The sequence below is a fragment of the Pleurodeles waltl genome, chromosome 9 (assembly GCF_031143425.1).
Source record: "Pleurodeles waltl isolate 20211129_DDA chromosome 9, aPleWal1.hap1.20221129, whole genome shotgun sequence".
Taxonomy (NCBI): Eukaryota; Metazoa; Chordata; class Amphibia; order Caudata; family Salamandridae; genus Pleurodeles; species Pleurodeles waltl.
Genome location: NC_090448.1, coordinates 317,158,844 through 317,183,600, shown reverse-complemented (window position 1 = coordinate 317,183,600; position 24,757 = coordinate 317,158,844).

Below are 24,757 nucleotides of genomic sequence, written 5' to 3'. Positions count from 1 at the left end.
AGGGCATCATCATCTCTCCAACTTGTTTTATCAAAGAAAATTCTAACCTTACTCTGTCTATTGTTCGGATGGGGTCCCAAAGGGCTAAACCATCCTCTGCTACCATCTACTGATAACGCGTCCAGCCCTTATAAATTACCTGTACCTGGACACGTTGGAGGTCGGTGAATCTTTTAACCGAGTCGGGCTCTCCTCATCCTCAATAGTCGAGTCACTCAGATCAATAATCAATAACTATTGTAATCGGTAGTCAGTACTCAATTAATAGATCAATATAACACATCAGAAATCAATAACAGTTGGTATTTCGGCGCACCATGACCTTTCAGTCATGAATAACCACACCAGTTTATTAAAAGTTAGTGAATTTATTTCCCTATATTAACAAAGCTAGCACGATGTATATATGTCTCAAAACCAATTGATATATGTATATGAACATTACTAGCTGTCCATAACAGCGGAAGAAACACAATCTACGCAAAATCTGAATGATGATACACTCTGTTATAGCAATGCAAATCACCAATGTGACTAACTGTATTTGACTAATTGCATACATTCGGTCAGCATAACAAGATTTCAATTCTTCATGATACATTGAATGAATGAATACCTCGACTAACCTCTAATTAGCATTGGCATGTGGGACTTCATGCAAAACGAATTTAGTCAACACAAATTTGGAAAACTTCTAGCTAGGACCCTATCAAAATAGCAGTTGGTACCTAAAAGGAAAAACACAATGCATAATACATTTATCCTTTCATATTTACCAAATACAATCAGCATTCAAGAAAAGTCTTCGTCCTTCAGGTACCGGTTGATCAGCATGGGGCAAGTTTCAAAGGGCAAAGTTAAGGGCAAGTTTCCTTGCAGCGGCAAGGAGAATGGGGCAAAGTTACTGCATGGGCAAGATGGGGGGCAAATCAAAGTTAAAGTCTCTAGGGTGAGAATTCTTAAAGTCTCTTTCTCTCAGATAGAGAAAAAGGGCATCAGGGTGTCGTCCAAAATGGAGTCTGACATCAGGCTTCAAACTGGCATCGAGGAAAAAAATGGCTGACTTCTCTTTGTCCGGTGGGTTTAAGTAAGAAACATTCCAAATTCTGCAGGGTCTTCCATTGGAGGGTTCATAGGTTGGCTTCAAATTGTCCAATCAAAAATTGTCTTTTACTAGCGCCCATTTATGCATACACTTTGCATGTCCTTGGAGCCTTGGAACACAAATTGTATCATGTATCAAATTGTATCATGGTTTGCCAATTATTTTACTATCTGTACCTTCATTGTCCGCACCTGCAGAGACTGACCTTGTATCAAAGGGGATGTAACCGGCCTAGCACGAAACCTTGGAGATAAGTGTACCAGCCAGTTTCTACTGGAAAAATACAACTTCAAGCAAGAATATATGTTTCATTAGTTCAAGGAAAAAAATCACGCAGTTAGAATTTGAAACCAAGCAACTAGGCCAAAGCCTGTACTAAATTTAAGCTAAGCAAAACAGTTTTCAAACCAGAAATCATGGCATACATTTGCGATTATGACGGATTACTACAATTTTAATACTTCGTGATTAATAAAGCTTGTTTATAATGATGGCGAACTACCCCGAGGGCACAATTTCCCTCGTACATTGATTTCTTTACTAAAATCACACTTCATTATATGTATTGATCACACGGTATACATGAATATATGTCGGACCTTCTTTTTCTGCGTCATCACCGGCAAAGCACATTCTCACCCCATCCCGCTTCCTGCTTTTAAAAATGGCTAGTGGGCAAGCTTCCCATGTGTGAATGTCAGCAAGTTCCGTGACCTCTCGCAGTCTGCCGTGGATGGACTGTCAATAGGTAGATAGGTCTGGGCAGGATCACAGCACGTGCTGCAAGTCTGCTGAGACCGCAAGGCAGCGGGGCAGCAAAGGTGCGCCATGGAGAAAGCAAGATTGAGCTGCTCTGGTGTCAGGTAAGAGCAGTGTAGGATGGACAACTGTATGCTCTCAACCCGGGCATTCCTGGACACTTGTCGGGGAACTTCAAAGTCTGCTCCCATTCCGTGTCGTGGAGCGCCCTCCCTATGTTGTTCCCCCATTTATCCCGCAGAGCCGTCAGTGAGACCCCTGTGTGCTGCTGTATTGCCTTATAAATCCAAGTTATCAGGTGCCACCCTGCCCCCATTTGGGGAGTGTCTGTACGACAGAGTGGATCTAAGCTTGCTCATTGTTAGTGGACAAGAGAATTTGGCATATGTTATGCAACTGTCCATAGGTGAGAAACTGCCTGGCAACAGAGCGTGATTGGAGATGTGTTGGTCAAGAGTGAGATGGTGCCCATCTTTGAAGAGGTCACCGACTGCAGTCAAAGATCTTTTGTGCCAGCTTCTCAGATTCGTGGCAGAGTATGCTCTGGAGAAGCGGGGAAGGCCCTGCAGGGGGAATGCTGGGGCACACGGCCTGACGTGGCAGTTGAGGTGAGAGATTCTGGCCACTCACCTGCGGGTGACCGAGCAGGAAGCCTTTGAGCGTAGTGGGCATGAGTGGTCCAGATCCATTGCACGTCTCTCCCATGTAGCGTCCAGCTAGCCACTGAAAGACCCATTGTAGTTGAGCTGCCAAAAATTAGGCTTCGCATGATGGGGCCCGACCCTCATACCCCCCTAAACCCCTCCAGTCAACAGCTGTAACTTCTTCAGCATGATTCAATGGCATTTACCTCCTCAGATGAGTGTGCCAAACAAGGTATCCCGATCTCTGAAGACCCTCCTCGGGGGGTGATTGGGAGATTTGCAAAGTAGTAGAGACGCCATAGTATGATTAGCATTTTGGTAGGTTTCCAAAACTGCACATGTGATTTTAGGACTGATAGGGCCTTCCTTAGGTTACCCTCATAGAGATCGATGTGTGCATGTTAGAGGTGAATGCTTGTGTAGAAAACTGTGACTCCTGTCCAGCTGAGGAAGATTCCTCCAAGCTTCACCTCGAGAGGGGTTGCATCTGGACTAAGCATGTGAATGCAGAATTTGGCCCAGTTAAGTCAAAGTCCAGCTGCCTGCACAAATGCACACAAAGGACCTAATTATATTCCACTAATACACTTTGCTGAATTCCCACATCAATCATTGTTTTTATCAATGGAGCCAATAACTATAGACTCCTAAGCAGAGTGTACAACAATGTGTCCACATAATTGTGAAACAGCGTCTCCCAATCTACTACCACGCGGTTATACTTGCAGTGAATATTATCAAAGGATACTTTCACCTTTGAGAACCAACATGATGCATGTCTGGTGATTAATACCTGCCTGAAGCAAGGAACCTTGTAACCTATCTGAAAACAGAAACACCTCACCTATCATAAAGAAGCCTAAGGCAGACCCAAGCATTCTAGCCTGAAGGCAAACTACCAACTTTGTATGGGTTGGTAAGACAATTGAATAAAATGTGCCATTCGGTTAACATCTCACCTAAATAAAAACCTCCTACTGGCTGATCATCACTTTGTCTTCTGAGGAAGCTTAGGCAGGGGTGGCTCTTTCACAAAGGCGAAGGAGTGTCGCCCCCCCTGGCTAAGAGCCAGCAGATGAAAAATAAAACAATAGTTTACTATTGTTATATTTTTCAGCTTCTGGCTCAGCCAGCATGCGCAGGAAGGGGTGGGGATGGGCCATGGGAGGGGGGGGGGGAGTGTGAGTGGAGTCGCTGTGTACACTTAAGTGTGCATATCAGTTTGGCTGGCCATTCAGACCAATCCTGGTGCTGCTCTCATGCTAGGGATAGCATGAGAGGAGCACTAGGTTTGTGTGGGGAGCCTGTGCTGGTGTCCCAGGGACTGCTGGGACACCAGCAGAAGAGGAGCGCGAGGACAGCAGCATTGGGACAAGTAATTTTTTTTAAAAAAAAATTAAATTTGTTTTCCTCCCTCCACCCCCACAACACATGCAACACCTGCCTCCCTCCCCCTTGAGAAAAGTGGCAGCAGCCACTGAGTTTAGGCATGTAAACAGAAATTTTGAAATTATGAGATTATGTCCTCCACCAGATGCTGAACAGAGGTCACTCGTGCCCTCATATTTAAACACCATACACAAATCACAGAACCAGGACTGCACACCTGGTGACTTTATACGGAGAATTGGTGTTCTCAGTGTTTGTTGAGACGTTCAAATGATGAGGAGTTCAGTAAGGGTGTGAGATCAGTATAAATCTGCTTTAGGAATGGTACTAGAGTGTTCACAGGCTGTTCACATTTGGTGTAAGGGGTCTATGCTAGTGTATTCTCTAAGATATTGAATGTGAAACCAGGTGGTCCTTATCGAGACACCGATTGCTCAGCACAGGTACAATGCTTCTTCTGATACTGGTGGCTTGGTTACCAGAGTGTCGTACCCACAGTATGGAACTCCTTTTCATCAGAGGTCCCCGTGGCCTGAGCGCCTATCATTTAAGAAAGCTTTGTAAGACTGGTCAGCCCCTTTGAACGCCCCACAATAGTAAATAAAATGCATTTTATTCCATCCTTTTACTGAAATTGATTAATTTAAACAGCTTATGTGCGATAATCAGTGAAATGGGCAAAGTTTTTAATCCAATGTGAAGCTCACTGCCTCATCTGAGAACAATATTTTCTTTGTTAAATTAGAATCAGCGCTTAATTTGTAAATAAAAAACGTCCCGGTGCCCAATGCCCTCATCTTAAACACGCGGCTGCTGCAATTAAATGTGCCAACAGGGAATACTTAGGCGGTGTAATCCTGAAGCCATCGCAGGCCTCTTCAATCTACTTACAGACACTCCCTGCCCCTTTGGCTCACTCTTGCAGCTTTCTCCCACTGTGACTCTTTTTCGTTTTTCTCTTCCTCCGACTTTCCCATATGTGTCTTTTGCTTGCAGTAAATGCTTGAGGTAGAAAAATAAGTGCCGGCCCTCAAAAATAAGTGCCGGTGCTACGCACCAGAAACAACAAGCACAAATTAAGCACTGATTAGAATGCGTTGTATTCCATTACATCTATAGTGATTTTATACCTCTTGTGAGGTTCCAAAGCACTTGTAGTTCACAGGTTAGTGGTTCTGAGTCTGTGGTGCATGGACCTGAGAATGGTGTAGGAACAGTGTCGTGCATTAGAATTGAGTATTGGTGAGTTTATGATGCCCAGAGTGTGTGCTCCAAACTTGGCGTAGCAGCGTATGATCAGGTTTTTCGCTTGTGGTGCAAAACAAGGCAGTATGAGCATAGGTTCACAATAACCATCAACAAAATAGTGGGGATTGTTGCCTTAGGTGTACCCGAGTCTTTAATTATGGTAAGAGTGATATATTTTTGTCTCTTCTGAATGCACATGATTGGTAATAGATCTGATTTTCTTTGGCAGTTTATTCCATAATATGTGTGTCTGTACGGAGCAGTACCTATCTCCTAAACTGGCTTTGTGGAATGTGGAAAGTACCAGCAGTAAATCAATTTTGCTCTGAGGTTTCTTCTTTGATTGTATATTTGAGTTTCGACTGTAAGAATCCCGACCCAAGCCAGTGCATTGCCCGGGATTCAATGTACATTATGCCTGCGTCAGCCATAATGTATGCAAGGGGGGTGTTCCCACGCAGGGAAGCCCGTAAAATGTACAACATTTCACTGCGCCATTTTTAGCATCATTTTTTAACGCCTGTCTTAGGCAGGCGTTAAAATGATGCATCCATTACTTTTAATGGGCCTCCCTTTACTTCACAGGATTAGAGTTACACCCTTCAAAGTACCACAATAGCCTTTGACGCTATTGTCCTAACATGGGCCATATTTGTAAATATGGTGCACACATAGGGCCTGATTACAACTTTGGAGGACGGTGTTAAACCGTCCCAAAAGTGACGGATATACCACCTACCGTATTACGAGTTCCATAGGATATAATGGACTCGTAATACGGTAGGTGGTATATCCGCCACTTTTGGGACGGTTTAACACCGTCCTCCAAAGTTGTAATCAGGCCCATGGTGTCTTTAGAGAGGTGCGGGGGCGCAAGAAGAGTGGTGCATCAAAGCTGATGCACCACTTTCTTGTTTTCTTATAAACATGTCCCTTATTGTGGCCACAACTCAACACATTGTTTTCAAGTGCGTTTTTCCAGTTTTAATAGCCCTGCTGTCTCACTGGTCTCCTGGTGGCACTATGAACATTTCAGTTTTATGTTTTGCATCTTATCTGCTGAGTTATGATTTTATTTAGTTGCTGGCTTGATTGGCCACATTCTCAAGACACGATGCATTATGGTCATTGTATTTTTTCAAATTTTGCTTCAAATTCAGCTCTTAAGTTCTATTTCACTCTCATCACATTTCACCGTATTCCTGAGAAAAGTGAACAACCTGGTGTAAGGTTACGCAGCAGTAATCAGGAACTGCATGATAAATTGCACGCAAACCAACCCAGCAAAAAAATCCAAACCTCCATCAGAAGGTTTTGTGTTTAAGAAAATGCATTACTTTTTAGGCCATTTTTTCATGATAATTTCACGAGGCACTTTTCTGCAGTTGTCTGACTATTACTGACAAAGATTTCCTCCTTCGAGATTCAATCTGTCTGCACTAATGTTTAAGAATTGTGTAAGAGTTAGTGAACCAGCCAGAGGATTCGGATCACGGCCTTAAAACCATAATATGCATTAACTCATTTCCTGTGTTATTTATAGCGGTCGCGGTAGGGTTGAAGGCAACCTGGCAGCCATTAGATCGTGTCCTTCTGTGAAGGATGTTGAGCTTTAAGGCACAGCCTATCTATTGAAAGTATGTTTGGCTCCAGATAAGATGGTTTCTGGCTTTTCATTTTTTACAGAAATTCCAATGGGGATCTCCATTACAAATGGAATTTATTTATGATCAGACCAGCCTACAGATGTGAGTTCTTTTGTAGGGATCGAGTCTTCCTTTTAAAAAGTTTAAGGATTAAAGTGTGGCTGAATGATGAGTTGCTTTGTTCTATAATTGTAAAGGGCTTAGAAGTTCTAAACTCTGAATCACACCCAAGCCACGAGAGTAACTTATCTTCTTATGGTGATCATGGCACACCAAGAAGAAGAGGCGGTCAAAAGTTGCAGTCCTCTCTAGGGAGTGCATAACACAGATGGCAACCCTTATAAGTGGGTCAGCTAAGCCATCTTGCTTTATTTTGGAACATACAGTTTAATTATCCTTTTCCTTCAGGACCCCACCGTCTTCAGTCTACTGGTGGTCTTCCGCTTTGTTTTCCTTGCTTCTCCAAAACAGCACCAAACACCTCTGGACTGAGGGTGTGCCCAGAATGTACCCACAACCATAGTTAAGTGTAACTGTCAGGATTCAACTTTCTGTCAGGTTTCAAAGAAACTGCTTTGTTTGGTTAATTAACACCACTATAATCATTAAAAATTTGGCTATATAACATGGATTATTAAAATCTTCAAGTTACTTAAATTCCGAATAATACTTTTATCTTTGCCTTCACTGATGCTGACTAATGGGGCCATTGTTTCTCGTTCTTCTCATAACCCAAACTTTTATTTTACACCTATTACGCCTATTATCCTACATCGTTTCTTGTAATATTCCTACACTATTCTACCAGGTATAAAGCTATTGCCCCTAATAATAATTGTATCCTACACACACAAGTGTAGCTTTAGCTTCCTTCAGCAGGCTCTGTTGATACCGGTGTTTGGGGGCCACGGACTGATATGCAGGGCACAGGATTTTTACCTACATTTGGGGGAGCAAGTGCGATTTTCTTGCACATTTCACTTTTAGAATACGGTTTAGAGCATAAAATATCTTGGGGGTAAGTTTGGACCTGAATAAGTGCCCTAGCCACATGTGTGCGTGAGAAATGTTTTGAAACTGATGGGGCAAAACATTGAGCTCGTACCTCACATATCCTTTATAATGAGAGCATCTCTTGAGTACATTTTCCATGGACGGACGATTGTACTTCACATAATTTGCTCTTTGTGCAACTGGTCACTCTCACTGTTAGAATCATGCCTTTACGATTTACAATTCCTGAGGTGTTATGATCACGAATTGTGAAATCTCCACTTCCTAAACTTGTATGTCACCGAATTAAATAGAATTCAAGAGACCAGAGAAGATCTGACATATGCCCTTTGGGGGCAGTGCTCATATACGCTAAGGATTAACTTAAATTATGCCTTCTCACAGAGAGCACTATAATTGTGTTTGAAAATAGTAGTTGAGGCCCAGAAGATTACAGGACCATGCACTGTCATCTTCCAAGTCTGAGGTCATTGAATGGGAGAAAGTGAACCTGTCTTACTATCATTCAGCTGGTTCCCAACCCTATGGACCATACCTCCAATCTCCTCAAAAACTGAGAACCTTAAGGTACCTTCAACTTAGTACTGTAATTCACCTCACAAATCAACAAATCGGCGCAGTGGTCTAAGGGATAAATCTACAGTTGTTCCCATTTTGCAGTATTCAGGGCACTCCTCAAGTTCTTCTTGGATGACTGTAACATCATCTGTATTGGCCTCCTCAAAACCCTCATTGCCAGATTACAATGGCTACAGAACTAGGCAGCCATAAGGTGCCTTACTCCGTGTGACCAGGACAATATTAAGACGGCACTGAAACCCCTTTACTGTCTATCAGTCCAAGTGAGGATTGAGGTCAATGTTCTCTTCATTGTCCTCAGAGCCTTGTGGAAAGAAGCACAAAATACCTACAGACACAGGCCCAGTACTACATCCTAGCAAGTAACCTCTGCCAACATGATTCTTGATTCAACAGTGTTTTAGGAAATGGATTAACCCTGGACAAGTATCAACTGGATGAGGGTCCCAAGATCATGGAATATCCTCAATGCCTCTCTGAGATCCGAACTCAACTAAATAAGCTTCAGGAAACTTCTGAAAACTGAACTGTTTGGACTCTAGTTGAAACGCAATTGAACGAGGGAACTTTATTTTAGAACATCGGCTAGGGGCGTCTTTTCTACCAGATATGAGGCACAGTCTACCACCACCGCTTCATTGTGCTATTAACTGTGTCATTTTTGCCCCATCTTTCACGCTGAAGTAACTCAAGATTACACACAAAGTTTTATAAAACTTCAAAATAAATAAATAAATTCATTATTAATTCGCAGCTCTCCCACCTTTTCCTCCCATAAAGACCTACTATTTTTGATGATGTGCTTCTCAGACTGGATGTTGTTTTTTACTGTATGTTAGTTCTGTGTCAGACTCTACCTGACTCCCAAACCTAATGCCACCTCCTGGAGTAACTCTGTGTGTTCTACCAAGAAAATATTGAAGGTTCAATACAACGTTCCTGGTCAAAATAGTTGGAGTGCAATAGTAAACAATGTCGTGGGACCGTAGTGGATAACCTCAGCAACCATCATGGACCCTGCCACCTGAATGCACCACAGCCCATAAAGAGTTCACACCAACTACTATTATTTGCAGTTATGTTAAGTGGTTCTTAACCTATGGTCCAGGGACCCGGGGGTCCACAATGCCTATTTGGGGGAGCCATGACTCCTTTGAAAATTAAATATTAATGGATCAATAAAATGTACATAAATAAAGAAGCAAAATGTAAAGTTAAAAGTTTTAAAATGTTTTGTGAATATGAATGAATCTGAAATTAGGGGCTACTAATTAAATTGGCATCTTCTGATTGATTAGTGGGAGCAGTGCAAGTGCCTCAAACAGAATGTAGTATGTCCAATGGGTGTCTTAATTTAATTTAGAAAAGCTTCAGATTGCTTAGACCGGGATTCCAGGATTCCAATAATGACTCACATGAGGGTCTCTGAATTCCAACAATGATTCAGTGGGGGTTCACTGATTGCAGTAATGATCAAGTAGGGGTCCACAGGATCAGAATGGTTAACAACCACTGGTCTAAACCATTCAGAGTCGATATGTAAGATGCACATACCTTAAAAAAGATGCTGACATAATGAGGATTTCTCTCCTGCTAACTTTTGTGATGTTTTCCATTCTACTGGAAAACCCTAAAAGTATTATTTGACTTAAAACAGAACTTGGATTTATGAGAGTAAATTTTCTGGGATGAGCCAAAATGAAGTTTAGTTTTTAAACCAAAGGGAAATTGAATGTATTCCAAATAACAGTAAAAAAAACCACCTTATTTGAATAAAGACTGCTTTATACCACATGTTTATAAGTGCTGGAAACAGGTATTACTATCACTCAGTTTAATGGTACATAATCCATCTCCCTAAGAAAGATGGAAGGCAAGCTTCCACTTGTGATCTACAGAACACTCTAGATGTCAGCAGCAAGCGTTTATCTCAGTGCTTCATCTTGAAGGAGAGGGAGCAATAATAGAAGTACGAGGGGAATGGCCTTTTTCTTTGATAACTATTGTATGAGTCTATAATTTATCATCATCAGATGATGGCCTGGGTGGCTGGGGAGGGCTCCCAAAGGACCCGGGAATACAAGTTATGGAGGTTATTAGAATGCTCACTAAGGGGCCCTACGATGAGAACTGTAGAAAGTTCACAACCAAGTTATCACAGTCATCATCACCTACACACACAGCAGTGGAACGGGCAAACTTTGAGGCTATATTCACCCTTCTAGAGATTGTACTAGAGAATATCGAGAGCAGAATATTAAAGGGTCACAATAACATGGTCAGAATATTGAAGGACAACATTTTGAAGTGGTAAGTGCACAGAGGGAGATATGGATTTACTATTCTTAACTCCACATTTAAATACTCTGATTTATATATATATAAACTGGCGGTCGCCAGTAGGTAGTAATAGGACCATGTTTCCATAGGAAAAGTGTTTTTTGACTTGCCTATATCTTTGGAACCATTTAATGAATCTCCACAAACTTTTATCAAAAAAGTCTTGCAGTGATTCTTGTTGCACATGGAAAGTTGCAGGGTGATCCGCCAAGCGGGGTCTGAGAAAAAGGGGGCTAAAAAAATGTTGCGTTTCCCATGTTAATTTCCAGAGGATTCTTTAGGCACGGCTACAGGCCGAACCACTGGACATAATTACACCAATTTTGGCAGAAGGCTAGCTGGCGGTACGCAGATTACGCGTTCGCTTATTTGGACTAAAAACGTTCAGTAGTTTTTTGAGATATTTAGGGAAATTCTTTAATTATTTTTTTGCCACGTGTTTGTGAGATTTGCAGCAAAACAAAAAACAAGCGCAAGCTTGTTTTTTTTTATAGGCTCTGGGTGGGCCATGTCCCGGGTGCATTACAAATGTTGTGTTGGGGTGCCTCGGCCCCCCCGCCACACACATACAGCTCCAAGGACCACCACCTCCCCGGAGCTTCCATATTTTTTTTTATATGCAGGGGGGCTGCGGCCCTCCACTGCCCTTGGAACACCGCTTCCCCAAGGCTTCAATTTTTAGATAGGGGGAGGACCACCACCCCCGGGGCTTCTAATTAAATTTGTGCGGGGCTCGCCCCGCGCCCTAGGGACCACCACCCCTCGGGGCTATGTCCGGTTGGAGGTTGGCCGCACGACTCCCCTTCGTGGAGCCACTGAGGCCTTGGGGTCCGCCACCCCCCAGGGCCAGCTCCTTCTATGTGCCCCCCCGGGACATAGCTGTTTGCTGTGGCTTGGCTGCAGTGCTGTAGTCACGCCAAGCTACAGCAAACACTTCTGGTTTTGACAGTGGGACCTTTAGAGCAGGTTCTGCTGTCAAAATCTGAAGTTTGCGTGCAGGGGACAGAGATGAAATGCTTCAGCAAGCAGGGAGCTGCTGTCAAAGCCTTAAGGCTTCCCCTGCAGTGCCTTGTAGCCTGTAAAGGGTGTTTAAAAAAAAAATGTTTTAAATAATGTAATTAACAATATATATAGGGACCACGGGGGAGCCTTTAAGGCTTCCCCCATGGTGCCAGATAGCCCGTAAAGGGCTTCTGATGAAATTTTTTGAAATTATTTTAAATACATAATATGAAAGCACATAAAGGGCTAAAAAAAGACCTTAAAAAAACTAAACCCCTGTAGCTCAGTGTGATGGTTGCAGAGCTTCACACTGAGCTATCGGGGTTTAAATCCAGCTGGAGTTGTTTACATTTTATTTATTTTTTTAGTTTAAAAAAATATGATTTTTTTTAAAAAAACAGATACATGTTTTTATTTTAAATTAGAGGCGAATAACTCATTATAAGTATATCAGACATCAAAGCCTAAAAGTTCTATCTCTCTTCCTCTCACTTTCTTTCCTTCTCTCTGTCTCGCTTCACTCAATTCTCACACTCACACACCCACTCAGACATGTGCGCAGCCACCCACAGACCCACTCAGAAACTCATGTAGCCACTCACAGACCCACTCAGATCCTCAAGCACTCACTCACAGCCCGACACTCATGCACCCACTCAGACCCACTGAAACAGTTCTGCACTCACTCACTCACAGACCGTCACACACCCACTCACACACCCACTGACACCCTGATGCACCGACTCACAGACCCCCGTACATACTGACGTGCCCACTAAAACACTGATGTACGCGCTCTCACACCCAGACACTGTGACAGCCACTCTTACCCCCAGATACAGCCTCTCACACATATTTGCACACCCACAGAAGCCGCGGCTAACTTTCACCGTGCATGTGCAAAGGGCTGTGCACAGCATCAGGTTGGGTGGTTAAGGGGGTTGGCAGTGCACGGTGCAAGGTTGGGTGCTGATAGGGGGTTGGCCTCAGGGCCGAGCCACAGGCGTGCGTGACAGTAGTTGGATTCACGTATAGCAATTAAAATTACAATACAGTAAAAAAACATAGAAATTCACTGAAAAAAACAAAGGTTACAGAGATGTTATAGTTAGGTTCTGAATTTGCTCGTACAAAACCATAGAAATTCAGCAGTTATAGTTCAAGTTATTTCAAGTAACTATAACTCGAGCCCTAAGGTAACTATAACTCACGCCCTCACCATGCACTGCTAATTACCCCAGATATATCAGCACTCATGACAACTGCTATAACGTTATTAAAATATACATGAAGCATTAGCAGTCAAATTAATGAAGAAAGACCTGTGCATGGCGGGGGCGCGAGTTATAGTTACCTGAGGGCGTGAGTTATAGTTACTTGAAATAACTTAAACTATAACTGCTGACTTTCTGTGGGTTTGAACAAGTAAATTCAGAACTCAACTGTAACGTCCCTGTGACCTTTGTTTTTTTTTGTGAAAAGATAGATAGATAGATATCACAGGGCTGCATTTGTGTAATCAGGTAAAGAAAATCAATAGAAATGTACGTCAATGTTTTGCCCTTCGATATTCTGGTCACTGTATTGAGACCTTTCGAAAAATTCAACACAAAATTCTCTTGATGTGCAGAATCATTTATGATATTGTTGTATCGTTCATCCATCTCTGAGCTCACTTCAAGAGACCATCCTTCTTGTTAGAGTACGATAACGCTGGAGACTGTGGTCCCAAAATCTTACGTAGAGACCATGCCAAGGGCCTCTTGCCTCGGCCTAACTTTCTTTATCTAAGGGTGGCCGCCACCCCTGCTTGAGTGCCTTATCCAGACAGCAAGACTTAAACAGAAGTCCACATACACGAAAGTCTGCAGCATGCCGATGCCGATGCCTTGCACGGCATTCATGTTGCCAGTTCAATACCACTGCAGACACGAAATTGAAAACATCTGGACAGGAAGCTATCTCTACAAGGAAAAAAACAATATGTTATCTTCGTAGATGAGAGCAAATGTGGACCGCATGTTTGCTGTAGACATGTTCTGCCTCCTCATGAACATTTACTCTTAAACAATACATCTGAGGATGAGCAATGCCGACAATACACGGTGTGTTTTATATCCTCATATTAAACGTTATTGTTGTACAGTGCTACATGTCGGATTTCTGCCTTGTCTTAAGCACTGTAAATAACAGGTGTTACTGCCCCATAGTTAATGGAACTTGAAACTCGATTACCCGACCTCCAAAGGATGAAAGGTGGAGTTCGTCCAATCAGGATTCGAACGCGCCACCTCCATCACAACCATAGCAGCCAGTGAAGAAACTGATCAGGCTTTTTATAGTGTTTTCACATCACAGTTGTATATACATCTTGCACTCAGTGATACTCCTTACTAGTAGTTGATTTTATATCGCAGATATTTCATATTATGAAATGGTGTTTGCATTATTTTGGCAGGTATATGTTTTAGCATGTGTATATGTGTTTCTGTGAACATGACTGGTCTGACCTCTCTGGCATTTCTTCGGTGAGCTGAGGTTAGGGAACTGCTTTCAGAGAAGGATGGGCTGTCAATCAGCCAACTAAGCCCCTGTGTCCACATTCTAGTGGGGTCCTCCTGCAATGTTGGTCAGATTTTAACTTTTCTTGCGGGGGCTGATTTTTCCAGTCAGGTCTGTCCCTGAATCGTGTGTTTTGATATTTGCATTTGTACAAAGTTGGAGGTAGAAAGACACATTTGACCATAGAAATTCACTCTTCATAATAAATTGTCTCTCAATTGGGACAATTCTGGCAAATGCTGTTCTTTCTAAATTGTCTGTTTAAAACATCACTCCTATACAAGCAATAGACCGCTCTGTTGACAAAGATGAACCAAATTATTCAACGAGTTGTTGCACAGTTTCCGATTAAGTGCCTCTTATCTCTAACAGAGAAGAGCACGTGGCGTTGCATTTGTATTAAGAGTCTTGTTTTATTAGTGATAGTCCATCTCTCTGTACAAATATATTAATTGTGAGATACATGATGGTAACACCTTAAATTGTGGTAAAAGGGCATGGACATGTTTCGGCTTTGAAGTAATGTCGAGAGCCTTCACAAGAGAAAGTGGGAGCCTATTCATGACATGATTGTATTGGAGGAGTAGGCACCTTGGTAGTGCCAAAAAGTGAAGAACAGGCCCTGTTTTTACCAACACCACAATTTCTTTATAATTTCCATTGTTTTGGTAACAGAGATGGCACCAGTGGTTTGGCAGAATTGGACTGCTGTGTAGAAAAGCACCATGAAACATTTGAGGCAGAACTAGCGCTCAGGGATAGCCATGTTCAAAAGTGAAACACTTGATCCAAGGCTGCAGAAGTGCAACTTAGTGAAGAGGCAACAGGGTGTGAGAGGCTCCAGAGAAATGACACTGCTGACCGTATGGCTTACTGGAATTCCTGAAGACTAGAGACTAGTTCAGTGCTGATGAGACATGCTCAATCTGTGCTGCAGAGAAGATGGTATAAGTCTCGGAGGTGTTACCCTGAAGACTTTTGTGATCAGAGAGATTAAGCTAAGGAGCCTTGTAACTGAATTGAGAGCCTCTATCGGGATGCAAGGCTCCATGGGGCAGATTAATGTTGGAAACTGAGTGTCCTGCAGAAGACATGTTGATACAAAAAGGACCAGTGACACCATGATGCAAAGAGGACCAGTTACACCAACGGCCAAGAAGGCAAGGAAGACACCCCGTCTGACCAGGTGAGACAAAGATGGTATATTTTACTAGATACTAACTATGGTCAGGACTACGTATCCTACCACGGTCTCCTTCCACTAGCCACAAGATACTAAAGTATGTGGAGAAAGTAATAGGGTGATCTTGACCTGTTTTTCCAGCAGGGGCGCCTGCTAGCGAGAATAAATACATGACAATCAGTGTTCCCATACACTGTATTCTATTAAAGTAAATATAGAGCGTTGCTTACATGGGAGAACGGTAGAGGTGCTGACTTTCAACATGTGGCTGTCCTGATGTCCTTAACACAAGTTAAAAAAAAACTTGCTCTCAGAATGGACAATGTGTACATTTTTTCTACTGTGTACCCTCTCAGAGGTTGCTTGCAGCCTCAAAAAGGATTTGTCAGGGTAAATATTCTCAAGTGGCTCTTGGTGGCCAGTGAGTGGGCAGGATAACCATCATCATCAGTTGAGAGTATACTGAGGCACGGGCAGGAACCATCTTCTTGGCTGTGCTAGATTGTATATTGCCTCTGGAAGACGAGTGAGTACTATCTCTGTTTATGTTACTAAATTTGCCAGCTGAAATACGCCATCTGGACCACTAGGATTCAGACTCTTTGTATGAATGGTCCTTGAGGTGTTTCCTCTCATTTAACTCACTGAAGGAACAGTGGCTGGAACTGGAGACTTTTTTCTTTTTGTCTGCTCTGGAGTGCTGTGCTTCTCAGTGCTGCAGGCTGCCGCACCCACCTTTGTATCGAGTCTTTGCAGGGCCACACATGGTCTCACTCACAGCTCGAGGACTTTGGTTTAATTCCTTTGCTGATGCCTGAAAAGCCTGTGTACGTAGTAAATTAAAATGTTTACTGAGGCCCTGTCTCAGGCATGGCCTTTTGTGATTGGCAGTGAATGCCTGCCTGTGGTTCTCATTGAGACCTCCATACATGCTAATGTACAGCATGCAAGGACATGGACTGAGACCTTATGTGTCTTTGATGACAGGTGGAATATCCAAACTGTGCATGGACCGGGCCTGAGTTTTAGTCTGTGTATACTTTGTCAGCTTGATGTTTGGGTATGATTGGTTGTAGAAGAGCAGATAATAGTCTGTGTGAATGATGCAGTACAGATGAAGACTGAAGGATACAAGAAACAGATGTGCTGGTGCTAGCTCCAACACCTACGGTATTCTCCCAGGGGCTTAACCTACAATGAACCCCTAAGAATTTACGCAGATGCTTGAAAAGCCCAGTTCCCGGGCCAGCAGCCAACTTGATCCTCTTGTTGGTGTTATCAAAGGACAGTCCTGTCTCTCATTATTCCTGACCACAGGCATGAACTACTTCCACTGGTGTTACTCTGACCATCGAACAATAGAACGTGGAAGTGGGTAATAGGCTTGCTTCTTTGAGTCACCTCAGGGGCACCTCCCACTGGGTGGTAATGGTCAAGGCTATTCTATCCATTTCGCGAGATGGGTGCTGTCCCCTATGCCCTCTGTAGTATGTTGTAATGCTGATAACAAAATTTTTGTCTGACTTAAATTTTGGGTCCTAATAATCCTGTATAAAAATATTGTTCCTTTGGGTGCAGATTTTCTATTATTAACTCCAAATTGGCTGATAATTTTGAAAACGGAATTAGGACCCTATATTTTTGTCAGACAATATTTAAGATACAATAATATGGTATTATACTGGTATCATACCAGCCTTGTGGCCACTCAGGAAGCAAGTCACACATCCCTATGAAGGATAATAAACATGCTCATCTTAGCTAACACTCATGCGAATGATTTCAAGGAAAGCATTAGCCTGTTAGGCCAACAGCTCAAATTGTTGAGGATTAACACCCATGAAGGGGGAAAATGACATTATTATCTCCTAGCTTAGTCTCAGGTTTTGTTGGTACCTCCAAAAAGAGGTTGTCTTATTAACTGTGGCTATCCACAATTAGGAGTCAGTGGCTCTATATCCTCGGTGAAGAGAGATCTAGATATAACAAAGAATCAAACAATTTTTATACCATACTATCTTGAGCTGTCTAGTGTGCAGGTCTTTTGGGTGCTGGACCTCTTAACAACAGGGCAGGCTATTGTGAACCCTTGGTTTATGTTAGGGATAGTTCATCTGGCACCCAGGTCATATATGCTGGTCATGGTCTTCTGCTCAAAACCACCTTGGGGATGAAGTGAGTAGGTACTGTGTACTGTGCAAGGCATGATCAGGGGTTCCATGCAGATGAACAGTTCAACACATGAACTGTTGGTAAAGAGATTAGGTGTGTTCATGAAGCAAAATCACTATTGAGCTAACCTTCTTTTAAAGATCGATGATTCGTGGGGAGGCCTCTTTCGGCCACAGGTAATGGTTAGAGACAGCTTAGCGCTCAGGGTCACCTGCATCTTTCGGTTGTTTTTTGTGGTTCAGTGCAGGGAAGGTCAACAGTTGGAGGTAGGTCAAAACAGCTGCATCAGGGTTAGACGTAGCTTTGCGGATACAGGTGTCATGCAGCACCATATTCTAGAAGGACCACAATAGAGTCCACAGCAGGGTCCACAGTCCTCTGTTGAGTAGCTCTACACTGTGCAGAACTGAGGCCCCCATTCATAGTGACAGTGTTAATCATTGCCACTGCAGTCTCAAAGTTTGAATTCCCAGCCAAGTGTGTTTAGGGGTGTAGTGACATCCCACCAATGACCTCAGGAAGCCGACGTAGAAGAGGTAAAGATAATGAAGTTTATTCAGCAACAGCAATAAAGCCCACAAGGAGAGCAAACGAAAAGGCAGCCTTTCCCAGAAACCACCAGGTGCAAGAATGCCCACCAGAGGCAACCTCTGGAACACACTGGCCTTCTAAATGCCTTAACAAATACAATTCCAAGAACAAGCACTGGCAACAGCAAATATTCTTGTCAATGCCATGAAGACAATAACCCCATAAAACAAAGGGTTCCTGCGAAGAGCAGGTGTTGACCAGCTCCTGGAATTCACTGTCGAGTTTGGTGTCTAGGAGATAACCATGGACATTCCACCTACACAGTACATGCAGAGAAAATAGGCAAAGGCAGTAAAGAACTGGTAATTAGTCAGCTGTTCTTCTGCAGGGAGCATCCATCCAGCATCGTACGCTCACCATTTTTACTAAAAAGATGTTTTTGATAATCTAAGCGCAACTCTTTAAGCAGGTGCACCGAACAGTATCAACACTTGTTCTAATATTGGCAATCATTATTGGAAAGCATATGTGCATAATGTTCGCAATAATCCACAAATATTATTGAAAACAACAATAAGAATGAGGCCTCTTTCCACAATTTACACAGGACGACCAATAGGCATCACTGCCAGGTGTATCAATGGCACACCAAAAACGAATAAAGGGTGCTACCGGGTGGGACCTGGACAAAAAGATCAGATGTTGCTGCTCCAGGGTACGTGGTAGGAGGACTAATGTAATATTTGACCTGTTGAAAAGCGTGTTCTTGTCTCATTTTTGTCTTGTACCTGAGGTGAGATATTTATCAAAATATTTTACTGGAATTCGTTATCACGATGCCTTTCATAATTTCTTTTCTTAAGTGTTGGTTTTGTTTCTTTACTTCATAATTATTGAGTTTGTCATTGGCATTTATTCAATGTCTCGTGCTTTATAGTAGGAATTGCGTCGACTTGTGTACAGAAAAGGCATAAAAAAGAATGAGCGCCTTTCTCACACTGAGCATCTTTATAAAGATGCAGAATGCAGCACACATAGCAAGAGCAAAAAACGAGGAGAAATTAAAGCATTTCTCCTCATTGTGCCATGCTAACACCACCCCTGGGTGGTGTAAATCAGGGGCAGCGTCAAAATGCAATGGGTGTTGCAGTGGAACGCCCACAGCAGAATCCGTGGCATGCCCCTTCCATGCAAAGTGCTTCATGTGAAGGGGCTGTATTTCCAAGGTGGCATTAAGCCACAAAAAGTGGCTTAGCGCCACCTTGTAAATACGGTGCAGTGCGCAGCACCACCGGAGTCTCACAAAACGTAATGCTTCGGTGGCCCAAGGGGCTTGTAAATATGCGCCTATGTGTGCTGCAGAATGCAGCACATAGAAAGAGGAAAAAATGGTGAGAAATAAAAATATTTCTTGCTGATGCGTCATTCTTAGGCCACCCCTGAGGTGGCGTATGAATCTGACACATTCTCAGACTTGTTAATCTAGGAATGCATCAGATTCCTTCAGGTTCCATGGGTGTCGCTTGGGAACACCCCAAGCAACACCCATGGAATGCCCCTTTCATGCAGTATTATGCATGAATGGGGTCCATTTTACAAGGCCATGAAAAGCCACATAAGGTGGCTTTGCGTGTCCTTGTAAATACGGGCTGGCACACTGCACCACTGGAGATTTAAAAAAAGACGCTGCGGTGGTGCTGTAAATGAAGCCCTAAATGTACTTATTCATGCACACGCAGAGCACCTTAGCACCTCCATGTTAAGCTGTTGTAAAAGGCACAATGCCGATTTGCACAGCTTTTTATTTTCACTGCGCAGGATAGGCGCTAAGAAGCGATTCCTGACAGATCCATAAAATTTTACAAAATAACATAAAGTTCAATGTATCAAAAGATTATCATAGCTGAGTTCCATATACTAGGAGCCTATTGTGGGAAAAACTGTGAAAAGATGGGCCTTATTAAATCTAAAACATATCAAATAAAACCAATGCTGTAAATTTGACACAACAGCCAAGTAAGACTCCACTGATCTAAATGCCAAAATGTCTGCATGAAAGCTCATCTAGTCATATTAACAGGCGACGCAATATTGTACGGCGAGGGGACTCCATCCCCCAAGAGGCACCTCTGCACTTTCTAGCCAGGAAGCAGCCCGACAGAGCTCACTGGCTTCCTGAGCCCTCATAAGTCTTAAGGGTAGAGACTCTCCCGCAGTGCAGGACGCGCATTAGTGTGCCCGTGCCATGCCAGGGAGAAGCCCGGGCCAAAGGCAGGTCGGTCTGCGCCCACCAGAGCCTGGAAAAGGTTGGACTGGGCCACCCCTCTGTGATCTTCAGTACTGTGCCCATCATGCAGTAAAGTTCCTTCGGTAGTCATCTCTGCCTCTCTGCAGTTCTTTAACTGTGCTGTGTTTGTGCCTGCTTTGTGTGTAGTCTCTCTATAATGGGTAAGAGAAAATCTACTACAGGGGAACATGCGGGTAGGCACTAAAGAATCATATTCAACAAATGCTATGAGGGCACCTGAGAAGGAGATTGGCTGTGTGGAAGAGCAGCTGTGCACTGCCATGAAATCTGTTGTTGACAAAGGGAGTGGCATAGAGCTTAGTGATCTTCCAGGAACCAGAGGCAGCCCTAATACTAGGGGGATAAAGTTGTGAGCCGCAATGGTGTAGATGAAGCAACTACCCTTGATGCTGTGCATGACGATGTACCTGCGGTATCCAACCCAATGGACTCATGCTGTTCATCGCCTCCACCAAAAAAGAAGTGCCCGCGGTGCAGGAAAGGAAAAGCCGGTCAGGACACGCGCCTGATAGCTGAGGGGGCTGTACTAGCCACTGTAGGGCCTGGGACATTGTCTATGGACATAGTAAGATTTCATGACTAGAATACAAACTAGTGAGTTTGATTTCCGCGGTAATAAGCAAGCTGGATTCACTAGAGTCACAACTACAACGACCAGAATCCCAGGCCTCTTACTAGGGATGTCAGCACTGACACTATTGTAAATGCAGGTTATGTTATTGACCAGAGAAACTCTCTAGGTTTGTCAATGCTACCTCGCAACCTCAGGGACCTCAACAATGTTTAGCCCGGGGCCCCCGCAATGGAGGGACAGTTCACTGCGAAAATAACACCTGTATTCAGCCCCCGATCGAGGACAGGCTATTAAAACCACCTCCTCCGGGCCCTCAAATTCTTCAGCTATCTCCACAGGCAACTTCATTTGTGCTAGTTCTCAAAGGCTTTCCTCCACTGAACCCAGGTTCCCTTGAAAACTACGACCAGCTGCTGAATAAGGGGTACACTGACTTAATAAGAAAGTGCATGGCTCATGGCAAATACACAGTGTGATCAATCATATCCACAGGATCTCCTGGGTTGGCAACCACCCAAAATTGGACACAAATGACTGCATTGTTGTCAACTTCAGGAGCAGTCAAATTGTTAAGTAAATCTTGGGCAGTCTTAGGGGGTTATTACAACTTTGGAGGAGGTGTTAATCCGTCCCAAAAGTGACAGTAAAGTGACGGATATACCACCAGCCGTATTACGAGTCCATTATATCCTATGGAACTCGTAATACGGCTGGTGGTATATCCGTCACATTTGGGACGGATTAACACCTCCTCCAAAGTTGTAATAATCCCCTAAGTTTTCAAGCACACAGCTACTCAGCTATTCATGTTTTAACTTTTATCTAATTCTATAGACCAGCCAATAACCCTCCCACCCAGTGCAGAGCACTGTCAATTGTACTAGCACCAGGAACAGATTTTTACCGTTAACAGAGCTAGATCAAGTGAACTGACTCATTCACAATCCCACTGACCTCAAGGCCCACACGGAAAGAGGCGAGGGTTATGTTACACCTGAATCTTTCAAGACTGTGCCCAGTTCAACTGTTCCACCCGAGGAGAGCATGGAAATTAGGGAGTCCAGTAGCAAGGAGGTGGGGGATTAAGATTTGCAACATGCAATGTGGCAGGTCTGGGTGCAAAAACAGGAAATCCTGACTGGTTGGCATTTATCAAACCTTATGCAGTTTTGTGTATGTTAGAGACATGGTTTTTAGAAACCCATATTTGTTGATGGTTTCACGACTTACCACACTACTGTGATCCCTGGCTCTATGGGTAGGGCCAAGCGAGGGCTGGTGACATTGGTGGCACTAACTTTTCCAGGCCAGATTTTGTGGACCAATTTGGCCTTGCCACATTATCAGAATATTTTTATCAAATGCAAGAGAGAGTGTATGCTCTTGGTGGCCTTTTATAACAACTTTTCTTATGCTCATAACTGTGCCATATTGAATTCCCTGTGAGAGGGTATGGAGTAATGTCTGAATAACCTAGAGGGTAGTAGTGTGGTTGCGTGGATGGGTTATTTTAATGCTAACCATTGTGAAATGGCTGCAGAGATCTCACATTATTTGTTGGATATGGATGGAGAACCAACAACCCACTTCAGCCCCAACATCTATGAAGATGGTTTGAATTTGTTGACAACAAGGTATAATTTTAGTGTTCACTGTGGACTCAACAAATAGTGGTATAGGTCTTACTCCAACCTTTGTTGGGGGAGGGCATCCAAGCTAATTTCTACTGTCTCTTAACTTAAAGGTTTTGGTGGGGGACTATTTGGTTTTGGGCTCCCCAATGAGTGCCCATCTAATTGTTACTGTATCGGTTATAAATGATTTCTTTGAAAAGAAGCAAGTGTCCAGCCCTCCCAAATCACTGGCAATTTCATCCAGTAAGGGCGCTATCATGAGCTCGGCGGGAGTAGATAGTGTCCTGTTCCTCTCAAATTTAATAGCAGCTACACGTTGCGATTTTACCAAGTGCTTGGAAGTTCCATGCTGGCCTTGGAATTGCAGAACAATGTCTCAATCTGTACCTATTAATTAACAAATATACTATAGCAAGGACGGGGGCATGAGATCATTAGAAGCTTTGATAAAATATGTGGGACTGCTCATGGAATGCTCACAATCACGATAAATGCATGTCACAATACAGGCGCAAGGTGGTTTGATTCAACTTGCACTAAAGCCCATAATCAGCTGTTATCAGCACCAAGAGCCACATGTACAAAGATCCGGCATTGCGACTCGCAAAGTACGAGTCTTAGTGACTCGCAATTTGCGAGTCGCAAAACTGGATGTACAACAGTGTACTTTACACTGTTTGCAATTCCCAATGGGGTCCCAAATGACCTACCTCATGAATATTCATGAGGTAGGTCGCAATTTGAGACCCCATTGGGAATGGCCACCCTCACGGGGATGGTTGCCTGATGGAGACAGCAGACCACCAAGTCTGTGGCTGCTTTTAAATAAAGCAGTTTCTTTTTTAAATGCAGCCCGTTTTCGAGATGCATTTCAAAATCAAAAATGAAAAGTTTTCTTTTCAATTTTTTAGAGCAGGCAGTGGTCCGTGGCAAAAATTATTTTCACTGCCATTCACAAAGGGGAAGGGGTCCCCTGGGGACCCCTTCCCGTTTGCGAATGGGTTAGCACCAATTTGAAACTGGTGTTAACTGCAATTGTTTAGTGACCGCATTCACGGTCACAAAACAATCCTACATCGCACGGCGACTCGCAATTAGGAAGGGAAGGCCCCTTCCTAATTGCGACTCACAAACCTATTTTGCGATCCGGTAAATAGATTACTGAATCGCAAAATAGGGTCTGTACATACCAAAGTGTTTTTTTCCTGTCGCAAACGGTCCAATTCTGTGAATCGGGCCGTTGGCGACAGGAAAAATGGTACGTACATGTGCCCCTAAACGTTTTGGAAGGGATCCAGAGTGGGTTAGCATGTGCAGGAAGGGGTATAAGGCCTCTATAGCTGTCCGGAAAAGGACATTAGGGAAAGAGGCCTACTGTGATTTGGTCAAAGCTTGTGAGGTCAGACATAACAAGTTCTTTTGGCAAAACAGTTGATTGGAATTTCTTGGAGAGGGTAAATGATACTGGGATCAATGCAGTGATTTCCCCGGAGATTTGGGTAGAGCATTTTTCCCAACTATATTTGGATTCTAATTCTATCATTGGCAATGATCTGAACATGGCCCAGACCTCTACAGCTATGCCTTTAACTGTTCTAGCACAACCCCTCTGCACCCTTGAGATTGACGCTTCTGACGTGCTAGAAACTATTAACAAGTGCACCACTGCAAAAGCCCCAGGCCTGGACAGGATACCAGAAGACCTCTTGAAGGCAAATCTTCCCCTCTGGGCTCCTCTCTTGACAAATGTTCTTAAGGTGGCATTAGTTACTGGTCCACCCAAGGCCTGATTTAATGCGACAATTGTCCCGATCTTTACGAAAGGATCTAAGCGGGACCCTAAGTGTTTTTGCCCGATTTCTTTAATAAAGTCTACCACTAAAATAATGGGCAAGATCCTGTTGGTGTGCATGAAAACCTGGGCAATGAAAAAAAGTACTTTCGGATCTCTAGCTCGGGTTCTGCGCTGGCCTTGGGACTGTAGAACAATATCTCAATCTCTACCTACTAATTAACAACTATATACTTTGAAAAAGGAAGGCAAAATGTATGCAACCTTTATAGATC